The 18,278-nt window shown below is 37.4% G+C and overlaps 1 protein-coding gene across 8 annotated transcripts in view; it reads left to right on the forward strand.

Annotated features, from left to right (window-relative positions):
* Positions 1–18,278, forward strand: part of Bcas3 (BCAS3 microtubule associated cell migration factor) — a 583,386-nt gene that overhangs the window by 406,715 nt on the left and 158,393 nt on the right. The window contains exon 24 of one of the 8 annotated variants that reach the window (XR_006846898.2): positions 8,781–8,964. The exons of the other annotated variants lie outside the window; for them this stretch is intronic. The gene's annotated coding sequence lies outside the window, so the exon portion shown is untranslated. The remainder of the gene's footprint in view (positions 1–8,780; positions 8,965–18,278) is intronic. 8 annotated transcript variants of the gene reach the window in all.

Raw genomic sequence — 18,278 nt, forward strand, 5'->3', positions numbered from 1 at the left:
GCTGGCAAAGGATATGGCAATCATTTATATAAATATGCTTTCTCAAGCCCACAAAAACAAAAAACCCCAACCCAACAGCTGGGAAGGGTTGGAAGTAGCCCCAAGGCTGGTTAGTCCCCTTCCAGATGGGGAGGTTAGACTGGGGCTAGCCAGACTGCTCCACATAGACTTCCGATTCGCATTAGAAATGAAAAGAGGAGAGGAAAGGGAAAAGGAAGAAAGGCTACAAGCATGACTGCTCTGTTTTTCACCTAACTTAATCAAATAAGTGAAGACTTTCCGAGACGGAAGGCTTGCATTTATCGGTATTCACGCTCCGTTTTTTCTGTTTATCATAGTGTCTAATACACTTCTTAACTGCTTAAACAGAAAGCATATATGCTCTAAAGTATAGTTTATATATAATGTCATGGTTATTTGTAGACAGATTGAAGAACCAATCTCAGATTTATGTCCTGTTTACATCTTCCAAACACTTATGTCGAACATTCAATGCTGGAGAAGATAATAATTGTGGTGTTGGCTTCCTCCCAGAATTTTATCCAAAGGATAGGGTTCGTTTTTGTAATTTGATTTACTTTATAATACATCGTTATTGTACATCTAATATATCCAACAGAATAACGAATACCATTTTTCTGGGTTCATCTTAAGGTTGCATACCATGAGGCAAAGCATTATTTTTGTAACCTGTTGATGCTACAAAAGGCAAAGGTGGAGAGACTGTGACTTTCAAACTTCCAGAGTTCCATAGTGAAATAAAAGACACCACCGTGATGATGAAGAATTTGTTCTCATTATCCAGAAATGGGCAGTCTCTTCCTAATAAATGAGAGCTCTGCTGAAGCCAAATTGAATGGCGAGCACTTTCCTTCTCTCCAGGCTTATATTTATGTAAGGGAAAGCTTATATAATGAATTCACTTATAGGTGTAGGATGAGCTCACGATATCAGAATCCATAAAGAGACATAGATTAGGGTCTGATGCCAAAATTTAGATGTTGTCTTAGAGAATTGCTGATCTGACATGGAAGTTAAATAATGTATTTTCCTTCTTGTAATGATCTGCCTGAAACAAACATTTTACCTTTATTCACAGAATGTCAAAGCTAGATGGAACTGTAGTGATCAACTCAGATACCTGCTCTCATCTTAGTGCCAGAGTAGTGGCAATCAGAAAGGTAGAATGTGTAGCTAGAGGATGATGTGGACCCCAAATCAGGTATTCCTCTTCTAACTATATACAGAGGGCCATGTGCTGAGGACAGAAGACCAACCAAACCAAACTGTGTAAAGAGCTCAGGACTCTGAATGATCAAATCTGTCTGCTGATCTGGGATATATCAGATGTACTATGCAATTGTATTTACTTCCCACTTCGTTCTGTGGCTCTGTGGAATTAAAGCAAGTTTTGCTTAAGTATCAACATTTTATTAGAAATTCTGATCATTTCTAAATTATGTTTCGATCAGATATTTCCATGGATATGTAATAAGAGGAGTGTGTGAGGTGTTGACTCTGAGAGTCTGTCTCCTTTCTATGTGTAGTCCTAGATTTTAACCTTTTGCAGTAGGCAAGAAAACCAGATTTGGATCCACTGAGACTGGCGAATATGAGTACCCAGTGGATGCTTGCTGAAGTGCAATTAAAATAAAGTGCAGGAGGGGCTGGGGCTGGGGCTCAGTGGTAGAGCGCTCACCTAGTGGGTTTGATCCTCAGCACCACATAAAAATAAAATAAAGGTATTATGTCCACCTACAACTAAAAAGTAAATATAAAAAAAATAAAGTGCAGGAAATACAGACTTCGAAGTCATTTACTCATTTAAATATTTTCTTCTATGATAGCTATAACTATATAATGGTTATTATATACCAAAAACTTTTAGGGGTGGAGGTGCTTGTTATTACCTCAATTTGTACAGTAGGTAGATAATTTTTTCAGGAGAGTAAGAGTAGGCAGAGGTGTTTCTGTCTAGATGTCATTTTTCTTCCTGCAATCTTCTATTCTGTTACCTGGCCCTATTTTAGTTTGTATGCATTTACTTTTAGTTAATCTATTCCATTTTAATGCATTGTTCAGTTTGTCTCAGATACTTTCTTAGCATTTATCTACAAACTTTAAGTGTAAAAATAAGACAGAGGCTTAAATGTGTGCTCAGAATTTAAGAACTAGTTATTTAATTTCCTGATTCTTAGAGTCCAAAAGTTCCTTAGATTGATGCAGATTGAACACTTAAGCCTGGGAGTGTGGCACAGTGATAGAGCTCTTGCCTAGTAGGCACAAGACCCCAAGTTCAATCTGCTACATGATGTTGCGGGTGGGGATGAGAATCCTGATTGATGCAGATTGGCATAACATAGGAAGTTTGAAAGGTGTATATTTCTAAAGCTTTTAACATAATGATACTTAGAAATCACTGACACTTCCCTGAAGCCTAATGTCTTTAGAATATATCTGCAAGCTCCCAACTTATGTTTCTTGACCTTTCCTAGTCTATAATCCATTTCTGGTCTTGCTGGGATATACCAGGAAGCTGTTTCTTCCTTCCATTTCTTATCCCTTTTTTCAGTCTATCTTTATCATACACAACCACAAATGCCTATATTTGTGTCTATTCCATTGTATACAACATATATGCTGCCAGCCTACCTTATTCTATCCCCTGCACACTGGCACAGCTCTGAGGGCTTCCCTGGCAGACACTGGAAGAACAGAGGTAGCAACTGCACATGTGGTTTTACATAATGACAACTTAACATCATAGTGGCTGCAACTTCTCTCCCTTAGTTTAAAGGTAAATAGTATCTATCTCAACCAAATTTAAGGTTTGATGGATACCATCCTTTAGGAGTGTGATTATCTAATAACATTTTTGTGATTCATTGTGATTATCTAATAACATTTTTTCCCCAATTTATGGCCTGACTGAACCTTGTGAAAGGTATAGAACAGTATATATAATGAACAAATCAAAAGAAATACCTTCGGTGTAGACAAATGTTAATTTTAAACAGTGAACTGGAAGGGTAATGAATTATTAACACTATAGTTTCTTTCTCAAACAACAGTGATAGCTTGATTTTGATAGGACCCCTATGATCTTTGTAAGTGTATTCGTGCCAGTAATGTTGTTCTCAGCATTAGATTCTATCTCTGTCTCCTTTCATAAGCCCTGCAAAGTTACTTTGCTTAAAACTACCTGAAAACATCTTTCTAGATACCCACCTTACTTCAGGACCCTGGGGTCATAACCTTTTAACCTTACAGGTTATAGGTCCCTTGCTTTTTGATCTTTCTTGGTTCCTTGGTTTTTGCCTACTTCCTCCTCAACATTCAAGCCTTGTTAAATGAGGAAATTGGAAACACCAATTTAGGATGAGATAAGTTAACTTCTCTTCAAGAATAATGCAAAAAGATGATTTTAAACGGAAACATGCTTGGCAAAAATTGAGCAAATCTAACTTCAGCATCCTGTCTAAGCCAGTTTATAGTTAAGCCCCTCGTTTCTTATCAAACAAAGCAAACAAACAAAAAAAAACTTAGAATGTATTGTTGACTTAATGAATAACATTTTTATTTAAGTCCTAGGTAGCTTGTTTGGGACATTAGAGGGAGTCAAAGTAGTCTAAGGGTATGAGATGAGAAGTAGATTAATAAAAGTGGTTGTTTAGCCCATTGTTCTTGCTATACTGGCCAGAATATCACGCTGTTTGATAGTAGTACAACTAAGACCCACATGCCACCTACTCTTGACAGACCATCATCACATTTGTCATTTTACAGCATAGCAACTTAAAGGCAGTGAGATTGTTGTCCTCATTTCATAGTGGACAAGCCTGAGTTTCAGAAAAAGTCCTGACTCGCCCAAGGTTGTATAGTAAATGAGTGGCAGAGCTCGTATGGAGTGTTAGCCTTCCAGGTCCTGTCCTTCTCAGTCTCTCAGCCATTCTTGTTGGAGAAGTTTTACTTAGAACTGGAACAGATTTCTTTTGATTCTCAACCAGGGTGGTGGTAAGGTAGCCTCAATTGTTTAGCCAACTGGCTTGTTTGTTATATTAATGTCTTATTGCTATTTTCCTGCATCTGTTTCAGCCATTATTTGTATTTTGTTTCTTTGCCATCCCCATAGAGCTAGGTACAGTTCACTGTCTTGAGTTTAATAACCAAGTACAGAAATGCCAAATACAATGGGTAAATGCACTTTTTTGATAGAATACCTTTCTTCTCTTTTCCTGCCTCAGCCCAAAAATTTCCATCAGAAGTTAAAAACAAAAATACTTCTCATAGTAAACCCATATTAGGAACAGAGTCATTTTTAGCAGGACAGGTGTTTATCTTTAATTCTTACTCAGCAAGTACTGTTTACCCATCTACCAGACAGAGCGAAAGAGGACATATGGTTAAAAAATGACAGGTCATCACTCAGTTGTCTTTTAGTTGCATTGAAATTATGAGTTCTTGCTTTTAAAAAACATTAAGATAATGTTTAAATAAATATATTTAAACCCAAATACAAAATCAGATGACAGCAGTGTTTCTTCTCAAATGTAGACTACCTGACATTTGCAAGTACCCACGAGAAGCAAGGTCAGGGTGAGGTGTAGCAAGGTCAGGATGAGGTGGCTTCCGAATGCTAATCATACTTGCATCCCATATCAATCACCCACTCATCTGACTCACAGGAACACTGAAGTGTGTGTATGTGTATGTTTGTTCTGACTTTGTTTAGATTTTATCTGGCTTGCCAGCTGAATAAAGGGGCAAAGAATGAAATGTGGAAACCATCCATTGCCACTGCAGAAGTGTTCCAAGAGGAATTCCTGAGCCAGGAACATGAGCTGTGAGCAACATGTTTAAAAAGCTTAATAGTCAAAGTTTGAGTCATGTCCATTTATTTTGAGGGGTACACTCTCTTCTTTGAGACATAAAGCAGTCCTTTTGACTTACGCTGTAACAAATGTGGTGCAAAAAGAGGTGAGAGACTTGAAGCCCTAGTGTTTGCTTAGCTTGTGAGAATGGTGTTGCCTCCCTTGGGAAATGCATTCCATGTTCATCTGAAAACATCTATGAATCTTATTTTTATGTTTTTTCCATCACTAGGGATTGAACCCAGGGTCTTACACAATGAATTATACCCCCAGCCCTATTTTTTATTTTTTGAGGCTGGGTCTTGTTAAGTTGCCCAGGTTGGCCTTGAACTTGCTCAGCCTCCAGACTACCTTAGCTTACAGGCATGCACCACCATGCCTGGCTCAAATCCGTGGAGTTTTAAAGAAAGTCCTCTGTATACTCTCCAATGAGCCGTGGGGGTGGGGGATGTATGGAAATAGAAGCTAACAGTTTTTACTACTTTTTATGTCCAGATGCCATTGCACATACTTTGAGAAGTATCACATTTAGTTCTATCAACAATCTGAGTAGTTGGTGATTCTTATTCCCATTTTGCAGATATGAAAACTGATAGTATCTGAAGTGGTTTTCCGGTTTAACACAAGTAATAAAGTGGGGTCAGGATTTTATCCCAGATCTGGTTTCAAAACCCATGCTTTTCTCAACTGCCTTGAGGCATTACTCAAAGCATCCATTAGCACTCTCAACAACAGTCTTCTTTCTCTCTTCTCTCTCTCTCTCTTTCTTTCCTTCACTCTCTTTCTTTCTTTCTTTTTATCTCCCTAATTTTTAAAAACCATTTAACTTTTTAATTGACAAGTTTACTTTCCTTCTGAGCTCTCTTGGTTTTTCTATAGGAGCTATCTGGGCTAATTACTCCATTAGTGGTGCCATTGGGCCCAAAATCTTGTTTGATCTCCCAATAGACCAAGTTAATTTTTTATAAAGAAAAACTGAGAAGTATATGGCATTACCATTACCCTGCCATTGTCACAAGAGTGTGAGAGATGAGCTAAGAGTGTGTCTGACTCAGTGCCAACCCTGAAAATCAACTCAAAGCACATCATATTGCCCTCTGATGGTCTCAGTAGTCAAAAAGAAAAAAATAAATGCACCAGAAGCAGAAATAAAGCCTCAACAGCTCCTTTACAACAGTGAAGATCACCCTGTATGCCTATCCTGTTTCGTTTTGGGTGATCAAGTACTGAACTTTCTCTAAACAGTTTTATAGTTACAGAGTCAGCATTCTGACTAAAGCAGCCTCCCTCTGTTGTGAATTAGGATTAATATTCAATTGTACATGATTGCTGGAGGAGTTTATTTGCTAATGCCTATACTTAATACCCACTTTTTTTTTTTTTTTGGTGGGGGGACAGCTCCTAAAAGAACAGGGTGTTTCTGCTCACGATTTCAAGATGGCCTTTCCTTCCTTTGGTCTTTTCTTCCTTTCTTCCTGTGTCCATCTTTGTCTCTGCTCTTTATGGTCAATGGATACATATTTTTGTCTGCTGTGTTCTTTTTATATAATATTTGAGGCTTTTACATTTAGTTCGCTATTTTTTGAAAATAATATTCCAAATATATTTCAAATATTCCATGTTTGGATTTGTCTTTTTTTCACCTATCACCATTCTTCTCACTGTAATCGAATTAATTATTCTTCATATATGCCTTCATTTGCAGAGTAACATTCTCTGTGTGGGCAGACTGAGTTTGTTGCAGAAAAAAAGCATAAAATTTTTTTTAAGATTTTTTTTTTAGATGGACACAATATCTTTATTTATTTTATTTATTTTTATGTGGTGGAGAGGATTGAACCTAGTGCTTCACATGCTCGAGGCAAGCGCTCTACCACTGAGCTATAACCCCAGATCCTTGAGTATGCAATTTTTTAAAAAATCATTTTTAGAGCATAAAGAAGATTGATTCAGGGCTGGGGTTGTAAGCTCAGTTGTAGCACTTGCCTAGCACATGTGAGGCACTGAGTTTGATCCTCAGCAACACATAAAAATAAATAAATAAAATAAAGGTATTGTGTCCATTAAAAAGAAGAAGACGACGACGAAGAATGATTCAGAGAACTAAATGTTAGTCCTGACAGGAAGAACATTCTGCCTGGAGTAGTTGAAACAAGTCTTTCAAAGTGCATCCTCCCTTGTCTCTCCCTTAGTAGTTCCATTACTGCTTTGTTTTTGTCTTCCTGACTTTTGGGGGACAAGCGGGGCACAAAGGGGACAGTATATGAAGAACTTAACAGTTTGCACAACACCATTTCTATAAAATCAGGACGAGGAGTTAAAAGAAATGTCATTGGCTAGGTAGGGAGAATAGTGATGAAGTGGGACTTGAAAAGATATCTTAAAGTTCATGGAAACTTCCAGCTACATATTTGCCCTCTGCTCATCTTCGTAAACTTTTTTCTTTTCCCCCAGGTTGAGTGTGATTCTTTCTTCCCAGCTGGAACTTTCAGCCTAGTCCCTAGGACCAAAGGCCCAATCAGTGTCACTCTGCTGAGAATGTTTTTCAGTGTCCTGGTCTCCTCACCGTGGCACTCAGTGGGGACCAGTCAGCACTGCCTTGTGGCTCAAAGCTAATTAATCGCCTAACCTTCAGAGCTCTGAAGTGACAAAGGGGAAAGGGCAAAGAATGGAACCAAGAGATGGCTCAAAATGGGGTTCAAGCTGTGAAGCCTTGCCTGGCCCCCTTCTTTCACAGCTGGGGTTTTGGCAGCATGTCCCTTGGGCCGCTCAGCATGGTGACCCGAGCTGCTGTGATTTACTAACTGTTTTACAAACATTTCCTCACTCTGGGAGGTTTGATATACTCTTCATCCTCCTCAGTTCAACAGAGTAACTCCTCTCTGAGCCAAACCTGCCTCTGTTTACAACTTTTCCGGAAATTTTCACAGAGTGGGGGAAGGCCCTCCCTCCTTTTTCAGTGTTTTATTTTTAAGTCAACACTTTCCTCAAGTTTATTTGTGCTAAACCAAATTCTCCTACAAGGTATTGCTCTATATTCAAATGGGAATTGCTGCGTTTCTATAAATAGAACGAAGGTCATGTGAACGAGTTCAGAAAAATCTAGATATCACATTTTACGGGACCTTTACATTTAGTTCACTATTTTTTGAAAATAATATTCCATGTTTGGATTTGTCTTTTTTTCCCACATTCATATTAGACTGAGCATTATGTGAAAAATTGAATTTGGGAAACATTGAGTGGAATCTTTTTAAACTAAAATACCCATGTTAAAAATAACAAAATTTGTTGTTGCTTCATCACTGTAACTTTCTTAAAAACAGGATTTATAGCCCTTTCATTAAATATTTCTAGAATATAATTGCCTTTGAAAACACAGTGCCAGGTTGTTTTGTTTTTTCTTTCTTCTTTAATTCTAATTTCCATTATGTGGCTTAGTCTCTACATTGACTAAGGATGAAAAAAAGAAGTCTTGAAATTTATTAAATATTTAGGAAAATGCAAGTGTGAGGAATAGTAGTGAGGCTCAGCTGTAGAGCACTTACCTCGTGTGTGTGAAGCCCTGGGTTCTGTCCTAGCACCCAAAAGAAAATAAGGAGTGATGGGGGGAAAAAATTAGGAATGCCGTTTCCACCAGAAATCAAAGGATCACATGTTGTCCATTCTGAGAAGTGACAAATACTATTAAATATACAATGAACTACATTTTGTTCATCTTCACAGGCCTCAGCTGAAAGTGAAGTAGAATCGCAGGGGTCTCAAAAAAAAAAAGAAGGCAACTTTCTTTGTATGGGAAATGCAAAGAGAAGTATTGTTTTTCTCTTTTCTACCTGTCAGGGGGAAAAAATGTTGGAATTGAAAGAAAAAAAGCAGGTATCATTTCTTTCCTCCTTTTCTGTCTTCTAGAGCCAGAACAGACAGACTATATCCTAATTGGATACAGCCAGAGACCAGTTTCCTGATAAAATGTGTTTTAGGAAGGAAAACTTGTTTTATTTCAACAAATCCAGCTGGACTTCCTGGTGGGCCTCCCACATTGTCAACATCAATAGCATTTATTTGTTGACCAACAGAAGACCACCAGAATGAGGTATTTCCATTTCTGCATACTTCTAATTCTACGAGAAAGGCTGTTGAGAGAGCTCATATGAAAGAAATGGCAAACAAACACCATAGGTGATCCTATGTGGCATTCAGGAACTCTTGCAGACTTCCAGAGCTCAAGACAGTCTCCTCAGCCATAATGTCATTGACCTTGACATACTCAGAACAAATTGGTCTTTGTGATTGCTACCACATGCCATAGTGTTCCTAACCCTGCTGATGGTCTAGAGTGAAGCGTGCAGGAGAAAGGGCTGCTCATCAGAGAATATGCTTCTTTTATGTTCTTAGACCTCTGCCCAGCATGCTTTTCCCACTCTGCTCAGTGTTAAAATGGCTCATTTAGAGTTCCCTTAGCCACACAGCAGCTATGGAGTATACCTAGTTTTACCCAATACTGACGTGGTGAATAGTCTATGTGTTCTTGGACTATGAAGTGTTTCAGGAGCACAGGAGCAAACATAACCAAAAAACAAAACAAACAAAAAACAAAGCAGCTTTTCTGCTCAGTTACAATGATATTTATTTCTCCAAACCTCTTTTAGCAGTCTATATCAATCAGACCGTTAGAATTCTAGTTTTCTTTTGCTTCCATAGGTTTTCACATTTACCTGGGAGTTTAACCAATAAAAATTTGAATAGATCCCTCTTTCTAGCACCCTATACTTGTAGGTACTTACTAAATGTTTGTTGAATGAATAAATGAGTGAATCTTTCACAGTCTAAGATACATGGGATAAGTCATAATTTTGACCAACACCTAACTAAACATAATAAAATCACTGTGTTGAAAACAGGACCTTAAGGTAATTTTTAGCCTAAAATGGATGCATTATCTCTGGCGATGTTGTATGCTGTGATACACAAACTGGAGTACAACTAGCTGCGTAAGCAGCTGACGTGCAGGGGGCATCCAGGGCTACTCTCCATTCATCACGTCCATGGCATCCTCCATCTTCTGAAGCAGAGCTGTCTAGATGCCTCATTAATGAAGGAATAACTTTCTGAACGATTTATAAAAAGTTAGGGCATATTTGGGGACTGGGGTTGTGGCTCAGTGGTAGAGCACTTGCTTATCATGTGTGAGGCACCGGGTTCGATCCTCAGCACCACATAAAAATAAGTCCATCTACAACTAAAAAAAAAATTTAAAGTTAGGCTATATTTTATCTTGATATATATGTGTGTGTGTGTATATATATATATATATACACGCACACACACACATACATACATGTATATGTACACACACACACTATATTCATGGTAGTTCCTTTGTAGCACTATGAATAAATTAAACTATATTTTTTTAAAAAAGTTTTTTTTAGTTGTAGATGGACCCAATATCTTTATTTATTTTTAAGTGATGCTGCGCCAGTGATTCACACGTGCAAGGCAGGCGCTGTACCACTGAGCTACAGCCCCAGCCCCCAAAACTATATTTTTATATTGGAAAATTGTGAGGAAGGGATTCCCCAGGTGAATGTACCAAGTTTTACTTGAATTCTATAAAGATGATTGTTTTTTAACTTGAGGAATTCTATATAGATCCAAAATAATTCTGTTTCAAAATAACAGAGGTATTAAGGAAATAAGTGGCATGTAAGGTACAAAGGAATTATCTTTTTATGTGAAGATACTGTTTAATATTTGTTCTGACTACCTTTTTGTTTTCTGCACATGAACACTTGCAGCATATCAGGGTTAGCAGAAATGTTCCTTAAACTTTTTTTTTTTTTTTTTTAAAAAACCCAGGGACCTCATGTATGCTAGGTAAGTGTGCTGCCACTGAGCTATTCCTCTAGCCTGGGTTCCTTAAACTTTTATCAGCAATGTTCATAAACAACAGAAATACCCGTTTTCCTTCTGTCCTCATACTACCATATCAGCTCTTCTCCAGCCCGTGGTCTCTCACCAGGATAAGTTGTGGACATCATTTCTCTGTCAGTACATATGGTACTTACCAGTCTCCCTGACTCTTCTTACTGTCTTCACATCAGTAATAATGGTTAACATTTAGAGATACAGTCATGTATTCATTCATTTAATCTGACCCATAACTTTAGGATATAGGTACTGACAGACAAGGAAACTAAACTAAGGAAGAATTATAGACATGTACAAGGTTAGCAAGTCAATGGAGGCCAGGGCGCTGTGGCTTCTTCTCCTGCTCACTGACCTTGTTCCTAGAGTGGTCATGCGGAGGTACAGACTCCCTGTGGCTGTTGTTTACAGTTCTTTTTGCTTCTACAAACAAAGCAGCAGTGAACATCCTTGTGCATATTTCCTGTGCACTGGTTAGCATCTTAAAAGCATGGATATAACTGTTCACTTACCCCATTCCAGGCAATCCCTATATCACTTTAGAACCCAGAGGAGACAAAAATCTGCCATCTCTCATGGCTTAGGGAAATTAAGCAGTCAGAGTCCATTTTTCAAAGTTTTCTTAAAGCTAAGAGACTTAAAACTAAGAAATAATATATTTTTGTGACTTAGTGAGAAGGAATCATTTTTAGTAACATGACTAAAAACATGAGTTTTGTAAAATCCTTAGTAAGAGGGCAAAAAATACTATTAGTCTTACTTTTATAGAAGAACCTAGAGAAAATAAAAGTAACTTAGGAAGTAAGCACTGGATTTGATCCTTAGCACCACATAAAAATAGATGAATAAAAATAAATAAATAAAACTTAGGAAGTAAGATTGATTATCTTTTTAAATTATCTTTTATTTATACAGTAATGATAATAGAACTATTTTTTAAATCCTTTTTGAAAATTATATCCAGACATATACATTAAAAAGACTGGAAGACTTAGGATTCAAAAACAGGTCCAAAGAAATGCCTCTCTCTGAATCTTAGGTAAAAATAAACTACTTTCACCTATGATTCTACTTCTTACCTATTATAGCCTAACAAATGACTCATTTATTCTTTTATAAATTGGTCCATAAAGATTTATTCACTTTATTTTTTAAATCTCAGTTTAGGATGAGAAAGTTTGATGAACTTTCCAGAAGCTGGTGACCTCCTGTTCTACTTCCCTGTGTCTGGCATTTCAATTATTGTGTTGCCAACTTAATACATATTTGACTTTTCACTAGACGTCATTTTCTTTAAAGCTGGACTCTTCTTCCAGGGACAAGATAATTTTCTTATTATTATTCTGCTAAACCTTGCTGCTGCCCCAACTTAGCCTGACTTTGAATCTATAGTTTCGTTTTCTAACAGTACTAATGATTAGTATTAAAACACCAAATAAAAAAATTATCATAGCAATTTCTTTAAAGGACTAAGGGTTTTCCTTCTTTCTGGACATTTCTTATTCTCTGCTTAACTCAAACTTAAATCTCATTAGCCCAGCTCTATTTAAGGGTGTTCTAAAAGAAAGAAGGGGGAACAAAGTGAGCATACATCCTAAGTGACAACACCAGAAAATCTCTGTTACCCATCTGTCAGGTCCACGCTTGTGTTGGAGCTCAGGTCTCCATGTTGTTGATCTCCCTGGGAGCGCAGGGGACACATTTTGTTCCCAAGCAGAATTATAAGAAGAAGAAAAAAAAAAAGTCTGCTTAGCTGTCTTTTTCTGTTTAAAATATAGCTGTCCCTGGAGCAGAGACACACAGCTCACCCGTCCTCTGCAGACTTGTGGTGTACATCTATGATACAAGTAGTGTGTAGTGGTTTTGTTGCTAAGAGAAAAGTGCTAAAAAAGAAAAAGGAAAACCTGTATCTCTTATGTAGCTCAGATCCTTTGGGCATTTAATGTACAGTTTCAACAAAGGACACTCCAAATAATACCTCTGGTTCAAAATTGCTTAAATGTTGAAACATATGGTCTCATGTTCCATTCGTTAGGAAACAACCAGCTGTTCTCAGCCTGCCAAATCCAAGTAAACCTCCTCCGTGTGGAAGAGTGAATCTAAAGTGGTTCTGTAAAAACATAAAAGCTGTTTTTGCTGAAGAAGTACAAGGGAAAAAACAGGCCACCCTGAAATAACAACTAGTAAAGAAAAAAAAAATTCCTTCCTGATACCATGTTTCCCCGGCTTGCTTAGGGTACTATAGAATATAAATGCCTCTAGAACTGTTTCAGTTTTTAAAGAATTATAGGCATCCTTGTTCTCTTCTGTTAGTGAAAATCGTGTGCTTGTCCCCGTTATAGTAGTTATTTTCATAAAATGCAATTATCTGAATAATTAATTTATTTAGACTACTCTACTATGTCCTCCATTCACAGAGGCCAAAATGTCAAAGATCAAGTAGATTGGGAAAATAGGAAAATTCTCATTATAAAGGCAAGGGGTGGAGGGAAAGGATGAAATATTTGGAATTTCAGTGCAGTGGTTTCTATTTATCCGAAATGTCAAGGGCAGTGTAAAATGTATTTTTAAAATGTGTTTCTGTATGGTTTGTGCCCATTCTTGGCGTGGCTCTGGCTCTACAGAGCCCATTGTTCTTTGAGGAGTATGAGGGGGTGTCTTTGTCCAAAGTGACAAAAAGAAGACTTGGAAGACTGGGCTTCCTTTGTTCCTGTGCGGTGCTGTAAAATTTGGTTTGAAATTAGGACCTCAGGGAAGGACCTTCAATAGAGAGCTTTCATTTCCTGCCAGCATTTTAATCACTCTGGGGTTTAAAGTGGATGGCCGGCCAGCATAATGGCCCTATGTTTAATAGAACAGCTTGTATCTTGAAGGCCAGTTAAGGGATCTGTCATCCGCCCAATATTCATCTTTTCTGTTTCCTGTCCATTTACGAAGATCACCCACCCTTTTAGGTGGCTTCCCTAGACCATTTTGCAGGAGAGCTGCTGCCACTGCTTCTTAAAGAGGCTGAACAGAAACCCAATTGAATGTGGTCCAGCCTTCAGCCCATACAGGACAGATGTGGAAAGTGCTTTAATTAAACATGAAATTCATCAGGGCTGAGGAGTTGATTCCTTTAGCTACAGAGAGAAAGTGTCAGATTTTACAAAGTGAAGAATATATGGATGGTTAAAAGGTATCTCTCTCTCATCAGAATCCCCTGCACCTGCTGACCTACTACGTGCTCATACTCACATTGTCACTGTGGTAAAAGTTAATGCCATTCTATCATGCAGAAGAGTAATGACCTCCTGGGAAGTAAAGGAACCCAGTGGATTTGATCCTGCAAATGAGACATTTGCAGTTCTTCTGAAACAATGGTTGGTCAACTCTGAAGGCTCCTTTTGGAATCATTTAGAAATTTACCTTTCTAGTTAACTGAATTAGATCAAAATTCCTAAAGGAGTAAATATTGGGGTCACTGTTCAAAAGTTAAAAAATAGAGTCAACTTAATGAAGTCAAGTTTCTGAATTTCTTCCCCAATTCATGCCTATTGGCCAAGAATAATCATGTATATAACTAAAAAGATCAAATTTAAAAAATTATTTTTTAAAAAGATAATATCAGTAAATACCTTGGACTCATTAACTTCTAGTCTGGGGCCCATCACTGAAGTTGCTCATGACCAGATGCTAAGCACAGGTTCTGAGTAACAATAAAGAGTGGACTGTTTGGCTGAGGTAATTTTAGGGTAGCTACTAAATAGGATTGCAGAATGTTTCCTTAACTTGGAGTGATAACAGGTATGAATGAGGGCAATGAGGGAAGGATCCTTGCAGGTAGTAAAATGTTCTCTAGGCCATCTCCCATCCGGGCACACTGGGGGGAACCAAGAACCCATTATTCCCAGGCAGTTTCTTCTGTGCAGGTAGGTATGGGTTCTGATGAGGAAATGGAGGAGTGTGTAACCCCACTTACCCCATACCTGTACAACCCCTGCAGCTGAGCCAGAGCCTTGGCTGCCAGGAGCCTCCAGCCTTCCAGGAGCCAGGTCCCAGCTCTGGGTAGAGGAAAGAAAAGAAAGCTCTTATAGAGGCCTTCTCTCCTACTTAGAAGAAATGGAATGACATTCATGTTCTCTCAAGAAAGTGCAAGAGCTAGTTCCATTCACTTCCCCCTCTATAATCAGCAATCATTGTCTGGCTAGCTCAAATAATAATCCAATTGGTCAACAAGGGGCTGTGCCTCCTTGCCGATTATATTCGTGATTCAGAAGACTTTCCCAATATGGGTTTAAACATGGAGAGACTTTCATGCTTCAGAGAGCCACTCTCCCACGGCTCCTTTTTGACCTCTTCCATCAAGTTTGTGGCTGCAGGTTTCTCTAGCTGCCCAATTTGAGTCCTTTTGTGTTGGCCTTCTTGAACTAGTAGCTGTTTGAAAGCTGATTTAAAGTGAGTGTTGCTCCATCTAAGAGCTGTTGGCTGAAAAGAGCACTATGCACAACAGCAGAGGGGGCTGAAAAAGCCAGGCCGGCTCTCCTGAGGGTGGTTTTGCATATGCGTGTTGGCCTAGTAGAATTATGCAGCATTCAACTGAGGATCTGATCTTTGCATCCAGGTCATTTTTTCATTTAAAAAAAAAATGCCTCTGACATTTCAGCCAGGGACCCATCATTGTACTCACACCAGCAAGTTCCCACACACAAAATGTTATGCTTAAATAACTACTTAACAGATCATCTGAAGATCCAGAGTAGGTTTCCTGGGTAAAAAATGTTCAGGCAAAGATTTGAAGAGAAAGCTGCCCACCAGAGCAGGGCCTTAGCATAAAGTTAATATCGTCAGAGACCTGACTATAATCCATTTCATTCACTGCTACAGTTTGCTGTGTGGGTGTTTCCACAATGTGGGAAACTCATTTCATTGAAGAGTTGAATATTTTATAAGGATGTGAAGAGTTGCAAATAATCTTTTCTGTAAGGCTGTGAGGAGGAACAAAGCAGCTAATGTTAGAAAGAACTGGTACAAAGAGAAAAAAAAAAAAAAGAACTGCCTTTTGGTTTCTTTGATTTTTCAAATTATTTTTCTATACTCTCTTATTAATTTATTCACTAATGTTTTTTTTTATGTCCTTACTCCTGAGAGTAAATTTCATTTACTCTCCTTTTGTTGTTGTTGTTGCCTTAAAGTAAAAATTTAGAACTTCTTTAACAAATACAGGAATTTTGAGATGTTAAAATCTTCTTTTTTTTATTTATTTCAGTTCTTTTTTTTAAATTTTTTATTGTTGGTTGTTTAAAATCTTCTTTAATACATATAAGAATTGAGATCTTCTTTAATAAATATAGGAATGTGCAGCTATAACTTTTCCTCTAAGCACTGTTTTAGCTGCATCCCATAAGTTTTGGTATGTTTTGTCATTATTTTTATTTCAAACATTTTCTAATTTCTCTCCAGATACTTTCTTTGATTTCCCTACTTCCTGGTAATTTATTTAGGAACATGTTTTTTAATTCCACATAATGATGATGTTCTAAATTTCTTTCTGATATATGTTTCTAATTTTATTGCATTATGATTTCAATTTTTAAACACTGTATTGAGAATTGTTTTATAACCCAGCAAATGCCCTATTCCAGAGGATGTTCTATGGGTACTTGAGAAGAATGTGTGTTTCACTGTGGTTAGATTCAGTGTTCTATCATTCCTGTTAGATTTACTTGCTTCGTATTGTTCAAGTGTCTTATTTCCCTCTTGATCTGCCTGGTTTGTTTCTCCAGTGCTGGAAGTGGGTATTGAAATCTCCAAATATTATCTTTGAATTTTTAAATTTTCCTCCAATTCTTTTAATTCTTGCTTCATGTATTTGGGTAACTCTGTTATTAGGTACATAATTGCTATGATTTTTAATGAATAAATGTTTCTGTCCACAAAAAAAAAAAAAAAAAAAAAAAAAAAAAAAAAAGAAAGAACTGGTACACTATTGTTTTCTGTCATTTGTACAACTCAATAGGAATATTCTAGACTTGACAGATTTATATCCTCAACTTGTTGCTCCTTAAGGATTATACATATGCTTACCTGTGAAAAGATCCTTTCTATTGGAAGGGGATCCTGTTTTGAAACTCAAATAGTTTTAAAAATAGGATGATATATTAATAAACTCTAAATTATTTGTCTCTAGGAAAAAATGTATATCTTCTAAGAGCTATCTAAATTCTGTTGTATTAGCAGAAGAAAAGACTCAGAATAGACTTTTTATGTGTATGTCTAAATATATGAGTAATATTATAAAATATAAAATATATACAAATATAAAATATAAATATGTATGGAGTCTAGTCAGTAGTTGTTATTTCTGCTTTAAAGCCGTGAGATTATACAAGCCTTAACAATAAGCAAGACATTTGTTAGACAAAGTGATGCTAGTTTCCAGTTCCATTTCTCAGTATCTCTTTTAAACTATGGTAGAACATGAATTGGTCTTTGTGGATAATGCATGCTTAGGCAATACCATTTGGTTAGCTTTTTTCTGTGGACAACCTTCAGAAAATTGGCCTGTATCTCTACACCCTTCAAGTTCTTTCTTACGTAATCCTCTCCTGGCAGTTAATATCTGTTTTATTATATCATATACAAGTGCTTTTATGTTTTTGAATTGAATCCCCATTCAGTAGCTAACTTCTTTGTGGAAGAACCTATGTCATACTTTTTCTGTATTCCTCAGAACCTGGTGCACTAGCCACGAGTTAGTTTCCTTTGCTTAAATTGTTATCCATATGGCAAAAGTAGGAATGATGAGAAGCTATATTTAGTTCATGGGAGATTTAAAGCAAGATAGTGCCATAACCATCCTCTCAAGTTCCTAAAAGAACCTTTTCCCTCTCCTCTTGTTGTAGCAACTTCCTGACCTTCCCTGCCTCCCCAAGACAGAGTCTTACTATGTTGCCTTCCAAAAATCACTATTGTTTTTTTTTTTTTGAAGTAGTGAAAGAAAGTTGGAAGATGAATGTACAGATTGACAGATACACATTTTATGGCAGAATCTGGATTAGAATTCAAAAATTAAAGGCTGGGGTTGTGGCTCCTTGGTAGAGCACTTGCCTGGCATGTGTGGGGCACTGGGTTCCATCCCCAGCACCACATAAAAATAAATAAATAAAGGTCCATTGGCAACTAAAAATTTTTTTTTCTTTAAATTAAGAATCTTTTTAGATTGATTTAGTACATCATGAATACCAAGTTGTATTTCCCAGCAGGTGACTGATTGTAAGGAAGGCAGCCAGAAAACAATTGAATGGCACATTAAACTATGCTGTCTGACCTTTTGTAATTGTCTCGGGGTTATAGAGAAAGCAGTGCAAAGGGAAAACTAGTGAGGAGTTGCCTGAAGTGAAGGGCAAGAAGAATGGAGGACACTGGTGATTGCTGGACTCCACAGTGAGCTAGACAACCTACCCACCTTTCCAGGACTCCTTGCATGGCTGCTTTCAA

This window comes from Marmota monax, unplaced genomic scaffold (assembly GCF_021218885.2).
Source record: "Marmota monax isolate L192 unplaced genomic scaffold, Marmota_monax_Labrador192_F-V1.1 WCK01_AAM20220418_F8-fsc00171, whole genome shotgun sequence".
Taxonomy (NCBI): domain Eukaryota; kingdom Metazoa; phylum Chordata; class Mammalia; order Rodentia; family Sciuridae; genus Marmota; species Marmota monax.